This window comes from Haemaphysalis longicornis, unplaced genomic scaffold (genome assembly GCF_048455015.1).
Source record: "Haemaphysalis longicornis isolate Haplotype H1 unplaced genomic scaffold, Haemaphysalis longicornis Haplotype H1 scaffold_3, whole genome shotgun sequence".
Classification (NCBI taxonomy): Eukaryota; Metazoa; Arthropoda; class Arachnida; order Ixodida; family Ixodidae; genus Haemaphysalis; species Haemaphysalis longicornis.
The window spans coordinates 202,563,536-202,573,476 of record NW_027526335.1 but is presented as its reverse complement, the minus strand read 5'-3'; positions in this window follow the sequence as shown (position 1 = coordinate 202,573,476).

Sequence of the window (9,941 nt, the reverse complement as noted above, 5' to 3'; positions counted from 1 at the left end):
CTGTTTTTTGGGTAGCTGAAATAACACCATATTACTCAAGATCGTACCTGTAAATTTACACAATTTACTACAAGTTAATTTGTGGTTTTCGTTTTTCGCACACAACATGCGGAGTAATGAATGTGTAACCTACAACACAGCCGCAACACACACTCATAGCCTCCGCGATAATTTCGAAGGAGCCTTCGTAAGTATGCATAACTTACGACAAAAAGCATACGCCGCGGGAGTCCCGCCGCCCGACGAGGCACTGTTAGAACGCACTATAGGAGACACTTAGTGGTGACTAGGCGATGGTAGAACTTGACGAAGATCCCCGTGGAGACGTTCCTATGGCCGACGAAACTCCGCAAGGTCCCGCAGCTGAAGGCGTCGTGTTCCAGGAGCAGGCACGGGACTTCGAGGCAAGGCTCTTTTGGATTGCATTGATTTACACTGTCAGAAACGCTAGGCTCGTCGCGGAATTCCAGCTAGTACGAATGGTCCCATCTTCCGGCAGGGGCTTGTGTGGATAGGTTTCCGCACTCCTAGTCAGTTTTAGGGCAATTGTTGTTTTATATTTTACTGCTCGTTAGACGGTCCCTTGATTAACCGCTTGTCACGTGCATAGGAAGTTATTGCGTGGTAAAATGAGTCGAATAGCTGGAAAAGTGTGTTGGTGCGGGCTTGTCACGAATAACTGGGTCACGTCCCAGTTTTATTTTATAGTTAGATAATTTGCTTACAGTTCCATCGACTGGGAATCACCACGTTTGTGTACGAAGGAACAGCCATAGAACAACATTTTAATACCAAATTGTTTTATGCCGTAGTATACAGAGCTCACCGACGTCATATCCGTCACGGAAATGATATAACCAGAAAATGTTCCATTCACGCCGGGCAGCTAGGTTTCGAGCCCAATATCACTATGGCCGCAACGGGAGGTGTGTAACGCTCCTATTGTGGCCATTAAGTCACGTCTGAGCAGCTGTACCGACGCGGCTTATGTCCTTCGCTCTAACTTGTCCATTCAGATGGTGCTGCCGTCTAGGAGAGGTGAAACGAAGTAGTGCGCGAGACGCCTGTGGACGCCAATAGTTGGCGCCTCGATAGACCAGCGCGTAACAGGGGAAGCTGCTGTGTTGACCCGTCCACCGCCTATGTGGAACGTCGCTCAGCTTGCGGAACGCCGTCGCCGCGATCCACAATCTGAGCTCTTCGCAAAGCAACCATCTGGTGTACATACCACGGATCAGAACCCATGTGTTCGCACGTTTGCCTAAGCGACCCGCTAGCAGGACGGCACTCGCCAAGCGCAATCACAAGACTGCTGCTGACCCGCAAATCATTCTCATTTCGCTGTAGCCTACTGTGGCTTCACCAAACGATTCCCTGACAACCCGTCCGGTTTCATTCGCACAGTTTGCGAGTGCTTGGGTTTCAATCGGTTTACGCAATGCTCCAGCGCGTGTAAGCCAGGGTGTAATGTTGATGCGTCTAGTGGCGCCATGCCGATGAAACATAAATAGCACTCTGCAAGTTCATATCGGTGCACTATAAACATTGAAAGGCTCATGTGAAGGCCCATTTCACTTTCGTTTTTCGCAGATTCCTATGAAAGAAAGATCAACAACATTCTTTTTTTTTTGTTCAGCTTTTCTGCTGCTTCGTAGGAATGGTAAAACTAATAAAAGGTTGCAATTACAAGAGTTGCATTTGACGAAATTACAAAACCCAGCTGAGGCTCACGCTATACTCTGGGTTTTTCGGCAGAAACAAGCTCATTGTTCCTTCTTGCAGGCTCTCCAATCCGTGTTTTAAATTTTCTTGTAGCCGTTTAAGGTTTAGTTGTTCTTTGTAATGACGGAGACATGTGAAAAGTTTAAAATGTGTTGTGCAATGTGTTTGTGCACGTGTATTTGTCTTCTGCTGTTGTCTATTGCATGAATTGTGCGTTGACAATGCCTTGAATGAAGTCTATGTGGCTGTGCTGTGCTATGTTTCTTCCCAAGTCGTTCCTGCCAGCGTGCGGCATCTGTAATGTTGCCTATATATACGTTAGCCACAGAGGAGACTCCTTCATCTCAGCGCCCACAAATAGTGATGCTTAGTAGGTGCCCCACCGCCCCCCAAACTTTTTTTTGTCATCAATCGGTCCGTTTTAAACTTTTACGATTGCTTTACTTCGATCTCGCTAGATGGCAAGCAGCGTCATCTCCTAGCTCACACGAATGTGGCGGAAGTTTTTCATGCTGCGTGCACCGCATTTGCCGTGAGATGCACGATTGCAGGCGATCTGCGTTTTGATGCATTGGTTGTACACTTCCTGTTTAGTTCTCTAACGGCTGCATTGGATGCTTGTGATCTTGTGTGTCAGTGAACTGCGGGATTTCAAGCGTTTGGGAAATAGAGGCAGCATTTTGAATTCAATGGCTACGACTTCTGTGCTTACAGAAGCGTGTTCGCGGCAAACGCGTAGACGGAGCGCTTAGAGGGACGAATGCAAAAAGTAGCAGATATACGATTGGCGTCATGGCCTGCCAACCGCAATGTGGAAAAACGAAACCGAAACTCAAAACGAAGAGCTTGGTTCGGCTAGATAGCAACACGCCACCGAAAGAATCCAAGCCAAGAGAAGACCCTGGAGAAGAGGAGAAGACGAGAGAGGAGAGAGAAAGGGAAGATGGCGCGAACGGAAGCCTAACAAGAGGCACGGTTATTGTAGCTCCTTACAACCGTTAAATAAATAAGTGTTTGTGTCTAAACGACGTCTCCTACCTTCAACGATTCCCACAAAAAGAAAAGTTGGTGCCGAAACCCGGGATGGTGGGAGGCCAGGACACTGCATCTCGTCACCTAACGTAAGAACAAAGAACCGCCTGGGAAGAACGCTACCAGCCCAGCTCCGCGGATTCAACGGTGACGCCCACAGGAGCCATGGAACGACTGAAGCAAAAACGCGCAGCCGTGCGTTCACAGGTGACGAAACTTCTTGCCGAAACTGACGCATATATCGAGAGCCAGGAGAAAAACGAAAAACACTTGAAAGTTTTATTAGCGCGGATTTCCGCCATTCAGGCTCAGCTCAACGAGGCAGACGCCGCCATTGAACCACGCATACCCGACGAAGAGGTCGAGCAAAATTTCGCCCGAACATTGGAATACGGCGACAAGATCGTAACTTACATCGCTATGCTCAAGCAAGAGATAAACGATGCTCGCGAGAACCGTCCACCCAGAACAGAAACCACGCCAGCCCAACAGAACGAGAAAGCAGGGGCACCGCCCTGTAAAGTGAAACTACCGAAGCTCGAGCTGCTCAAGTTCGACGGAAAGAGCGTTAGCTGGCAGGAGTTCTGGGAGCAGTTTGACCAAGTTATCAACGCCAACAGCGAACTCACGGTGTTGGATAAGTTTGGCTACCTCAAGGCAGCAGTGACAGGAGACGCGGCGAGTGTCATCAAGGGCCTTCCTCCGACAGCACGATGTTACGAGGACGCCTTGGAGCTGCTCAAATCTCGTTTCGGCGACGAAGAGGGGCTTATACAGGCGCACATGCGGAAGCTCTTGAGCGTCCCGCCGGTGAGGAGCGCGGACGACGTGAGGGGCCTCCGTCGGTTATACGATACCCTCCTGTCTCACATCCGAGGCTTGGAAGCGCTTGGCCAAAACCAAAACACATTCGAGGCGCTTCTCTTCCCCGTGGTACAACGTTCCCTGCCGAAGGAAATACTACTCGACTTCAACAGAACAACTGCAAAAGAACAAGCGGCGGAAAGTTCGGTGCAGCAGACTCTACTGCACGAAGCAACCCTGGTTACAGAGGATGCACACGAAAAATCATCAGAGAAAAGTGCAACAAAAGGAGCGACGGTGTCGTCCCTTTCCCGACTGATTGCCTTTCTGCGCATCGAAGTAAAAAGCCGCGAAGGTTTAGAAGTGCAGCCAAACGTGGATGCAAAACCGCACCTTCCCGGAGCTAAAAACGACCACAAGAATGTTTACAAACCGCACAAAGGAGGCAATCCGAAGTCATCGGTGGCGACACTGCACCAAACAACGAAGACTGATGCCTGTTTCTTCTGCACAGAAAAGAGCCACGAGACTGCGGCTTGTTGCGCTGAAATCAAGCTGGAAGAAAAGAAGAAAAGGCTCATGGCAGGAAGACGATGCTTCCGCTGCACAAGACCCAACCACCGCTCAAATGTGTGCAGGAGTAACGTCAAATGTGCAAAGTGCTCGAAACGACATGCCACAACGATGTGCGACCCAGAATTCACCGCACCAAAGGCACCATTGAGCACCAGCAGCGTGACCACCGCTCCAGTGAATTTGGAGTCCACAACGAACGAAGCCGCCAGACCGGTCGTCTTGCTACAGACTGCAACTGTATATTGTGCAGGAGCGGACAATGCCACCTCACTTCGAGCTCTCTTCGATGGTGGAAGCCAACGCTCGTTCATCACAAAGAGAGCATCCAAAAAACTCGGGTGCAAAGTTGTGGGATACGAAGCACTAAAGGTCGGTGTGTTCGGCGGAAGTCAGTCCGAAAGAGACTTTAAGAGAGTGCTAGTTTCTGTCACGGCACAGAACAAGAAAGTTCACCACCTTGAAGTTTTGGAAACCGAAGTGATCTGCGACCAGAAGGTTCCAATTCCAGAAGCCCACCTGCGAGATCTCATGGGATCAGAGGCTGTGGCTGACCGTACAGGTGACCAAGATCAAGGGGATATTGACCTCCTTATTGGCTCAGAACATTACTGGGATCTTGTGACCGGAAGATCGAAGGCTTTGGATGGAAAACTCCGAGCAGTTGAAACAGCTTTTGGATGGTGCATACAGGGCCCAGTTGGAACGAGAGTCAGGGAAGCACAGTGCATGCAAACAATTGCACTGAAGGTGTCACTTGACGACTCTGATGCCTCGAACTATTTAGAACGCTTTTGGACGTTGGAGTCGATAGGAGTAACGGACGATGTGGCCGGTTGTCCAGAACAACAACTACTTGATTCGTTTGACGAAAACATCAAGCAAGTTGGGAGTAGATATGAAGTTGCCCTTCCCTGGAAGGAAAACATCGAACTCAAAGACAACAGGGAAGTCGCGGAAAAACGCTTGGTGCAGCTAACGAACCGCCTCAAGAAAGACCCTGACCTGCTGCAAACTTACGATGACGTCATCCGACAGTACTGTACGGAGGGCGTGGCCGAGGCTGTGGTTGAAGAGGATGTGAGCAACGGACCGATATACTACATGCCACACCAACCGGTGATACGGGAGGCAAGTGACACAACGAGAGTCCGAGTGGTATTCGACGCGTCATCACATGGAAACTACGCAAAGTCGCTCAACCAAAACCTTGAAAGTGGCCCAAACCTGACAACTGACCTCGTTGGACTACTGCTTAACTTTCGAAGGCACAGAATTGCGTTAGTGGCAGACATCGAAAAGGCATTTCTACAAATCGGAATACGAGAAGAAGACCGAGACGCCTTGAGATTCCTTTGGTTCGAGACCGCAGCAGAAACGACTGAATTGAAGCCGAAAGTGCAGGCGTGGCGAATGACGAGGGTCCCGTTCGGAACAACAGCAAGTCCCTTCCTACTTACAGCAACGCTAAAGAACCACCTCAGAAGCATGGAGGGAGAGTATCCCGTCACTGCAAGAATTCTAGCGGACTGCTTGTACGTGGACGACCTCCTAACTGGAGCAGAAAATGGGGAAGAAGCCTTGAAGATTTACACGGAAGCTAATGCTATCTTCAATGCTGCCTCCATGAAACTGCACAAATGGGCAACGAACAGCAAGGAAGTGAGTGAACACATCAGCGACGGTCAAGAATCCAGGCATCTAGGTTACCTCTCGGGTGTTCTCAAGGTGCTGGGATTAACATGGAACCCCATCAGCGACGAGCTCACATTCACGCCGACAACGAGCGCACCGCCCGATCCTGGAACAAGCACGAAAAGAACTGTGCTAAAAACTACAGCTCGACTGTATGATCCACTTGGATGGCTGACACCATTCACCGTTAGAGCCAAAGCCCTATTCCAGGAACTCTGGCAACGAAACGTGGAGTGGGACGCAGTGTTACCGCAGGACTTAGACACTAAGTGGGTGCAGTGGTGTTGTGAACTGAACGAACTGCAAAGAGTGCATGTGCAACGTTGCTACCGTGCTGCCACGACTGGACTTCCGCAGAAAACGTTGCTACATGTGTTCGCCGATGCTAGCCCTGTGGCCTACGGGGCAGTGGCGTACATTTGTGTTACAGATGCGGAAGGCAATACTACGTCTAGTATCCTCATGGGCAAGTCGAAGATCGCACCTATCAAGCAGCTGACACTGCCGAGGCTGGAGCTGATGGCTTGTTTGTTGGCAGCTAGATTGGGCCGATACATAACGAACAACTTGAAGGAACGACCGCAGGAGACATACTTCTGGACAGACTCGACTGTGGCCCTGCACTGGGTGACAGGCGAACCGTCCCAATGGAAGCAGTTCGTGCAGAATCGAGTCACCGAGATACAACGCATCACGAACCCTGCGTTTTGGAAACACTGCCCTGGATCTGGAAATCCGGCAGACTGCATGACCCGAGGGTTCAGCGGTCAGCAGCTTGTGGAAAGTTCCCTCTGGTGGAAAGGACCTGAGTGGATGGGGTTGCCCGAGAACTTCTGGCCGAATCACTCGCCACCCAGCAACACCTCGGCGGCAACAGATGAAAAAAGGGTTCCGGCAGTTCTCCAGGCTACAAGCTCCACGTCACAGACAGTGCTGGACATAACACGATACAGTGAAGCAGCGAGACTTCTCCGTGTAACAGCTTGGATTATGAGATACGTTCATAAGTTGCGCCATACCAGCAATGAATCTGGCTCGTTAACGACACGCGAACTGGACGAAGCCGAGAAACACTGGATAAGGCTAGCACAGCGTGAAGATCTGCAGCGAGAGATCGAATGCACACAAACGGGGGAACGTTTTCCCGCAGACTCACCACTCCGAGATATTCCCGTGTTCATGGACAATGACGGTGTGCTCCGAATCACGGGAAGACTCCAGCAAAGTGAGAAGCCGTACAACGAACAGCATCCCATCGCGTTAACAAGCGGCCACCGATTAGCGGAGCTGATCGCTCGCCGATGTCACCTTCAAGTGTTGCACGGAGGAGTGCGGGACACACTCGTACAGCTGAGAGAGAAATTCTACGTGGTGCGTGCACGCCAGCTGGTGAAAAGAATAATTAAGGGGTGCATGACCTGTCAGAGGTTCAATGCTCGTCCAGCCACCGAGGTAATCGCACCGCTTCCGCAAGACCGAGTCACCGAGGCACAACCGTTTGAAGTCACGGGTGTCGACTTTGCGGGACCGCTTCTGGTCAAAGGAGAGAGCGCAATGCACAAGTCGTATGTTACATTGTTCACTTGTGCCGTAACCAGAGCTGTTCATCTTGAGCTCGTAAGAGAGATGTCCACTGAATCGTTCTTGATGGCACTCAGGAGATTCATATCCAGGAGAGGAATCCCTCGAGTCATATACAGCGACAACGCCATGTCTTTTAAAAGAGCAAACAAAGAACTTTCGCAGCTCTGGAAGTCATGGAGCCATCCTGCAACACTTGACTTCATCTCAAACGCACGCATTGAATGGAAGTTCATAGTTGAGCGTGCTCCATGGTGGTGTGGGTTCTACGAACGCCTCGTTGGATCCACCAAGCTTGCACTGAAGAAAGTAATTGGCTCAAGATATTTGTCATTCGATGAGCTTGCAACCGTGCTTTCGGAAGTAGAGGCAGTACTGAACTCCAGACCATTAACTAACCTCTATGACGAGGCTGGGGAACCGGAACCACTATGTCCTTCCCTGTTCTTGACGGGCAAACGACTGACAACGCTACCAAATGTGGGGATTAAAGATGACAATATTGACGACAGCCTGCACAAGCTTTGGACCCGTCGACAGCTGGCCATCAAAGCCTTCTGGCGTATATGGACCAAGGAATACTTGGCAGAGTTGCGAAATCTCCACAACGGAAAACGACGCCAAGGGAAAACCCTTGTGGTTGGGGACTTGGTTCTCCTTCGAGACTCGCAACTACCCCGGCAGCAATGGAGCCTTGCAAGAATCCAAAAGGTGTTCCCAGGACGAGGTGGAAAGATCCGATCGTGCATCCTGAGAATGCCCGGAGGGTCAACGCTCAAGCGACCGATACAGCTAGTGTACCCATTGGAAATTACGTAGCAGTAAAAGAAAATGACTTCCGTCATTTTGGGGGGGAATGTGTGGAAAAACGAAACCGAAACTCAAAACGAAGAGCTTGGTTCGGCTAGATAGCAACACGCCACCGAAAGAATCCAAGCCAAGAGAAGACCCTGGAGAAGAGGAGAAGACGAGAGAGGAGAGAGAAAGGGAAGATGGCGCGAACGGAAGCCTAACAAGAGGCACGGTTATTGTAGCTCCTTACAACCGTTAAATAAATAAGTGTTTGTGTCTAAACGACGTCTCCTACCTTCAACGATTCCCACACGCAATTCTGGTGCTGGGTAGGCTATATTAGCGCATATTAAGCACAAACAAGCAAAGTAACCTACCTATTTGTACTTCCTCGATCGTCAAACCGATCGGCCTTTCTCGCCTCCTTTCAACAGGAAAGATCGCCTTTCTCTGTAGACCTTTCTCGCATAACGAGCCTTGTGCGCGTAGCGCCGCCAGGGGAAAAACGCTCCTCCATTAGCTCATAATAGGGGGATATCTTCCTGCACTAGCAGGGAGACAAACGCACTCATCCCTCTTAACAGCATAATCTTTCTAGGCTTAAGGAGCAATATAAGATACATTCCTGTTTTACGCTCAATGGAGAAACTACCACACCCTTTTTTCTTAGAGTGAACAAGTTTGGAAATTGCGAATTGGCCCCTCCACGGCTCGAAGGTTGGGTGGGAATTAGGGTTACTAGTGGAGTGTGTTGGCGCTCCATAGCAGCGTAGACGGGGGATGGGGGGATAGACGGCGTGAAAGAGCTTGCTATTAGCGTAGGAACCTTCTTGTACAAGTGGATGGTAGTTGCCTCGGCGCGAGGAAGGAGGCGGGTAGGCAGGAGAGAATTTTCGGCGTTTGTGGCGAGATTGGGCCAAGATACTGGTGTAGCGACAGGGCAGGAACTGTCCGGATGCTTGATCCACTGAAAGGTTTAAAAATATCAAATTTTAACAACAAAGCGTTTTTTTCGGGAGACACGAAGGTATCACTGACGTCGCATGCGTCACAGAAATGACGTCAGTACAACGAAGCAAGCCACCTGTAAAGGGTGCACCCCTGCACACAGGGTCTTCTTGTAATGTGAAAGAGTAAGTAATATTCAGGGTTCTTCGTTTTAGGGTTTGGTATTTTAACACAAAGGGGTTTTATGCCGGCATGCACCAAGATTTCACGGACGTCATATCCGCTACGGAAATGACGCCAGTATACCTTTGCCGAAGTGACCCGCCAGCAGGACGTCGCCCGCCAAGCACACACACTAGACAGCCGCTGACCCGCAAACCATGCTCAGCTGCAGATTTCACGGCACATTTCATTTTCATGTTTTGCCGATTCATATGACAGATGAATCAACCACAGTTTTTAGTTCTCTACGTAACCGCGGAATAACAAAAACCACCTGGCTATCTTCATCTTAAAAGGGTAGTGACACAAACTTTTGAAGGCGAGATAATTTTGGAGATAGATTGGTGCGAACACGCACACATCATCTGCAAAATATCAGCGGCAAACATCCACCTACGCCCCGAGTTTGTGTTGGCCGCTGCCGCACTGTCTGCGTTTTGCGCCGACTCGCCAATCCAATCACAGGGCGGAGCTTCTGCTCTGGAGCAATGAACGATCCGATCGTTGGTGGCGGCACGGTGAAGGCGCCGTGAGTTCGTTGGCTCATCGAGTAGCTGGCCGTGACTTAAGTT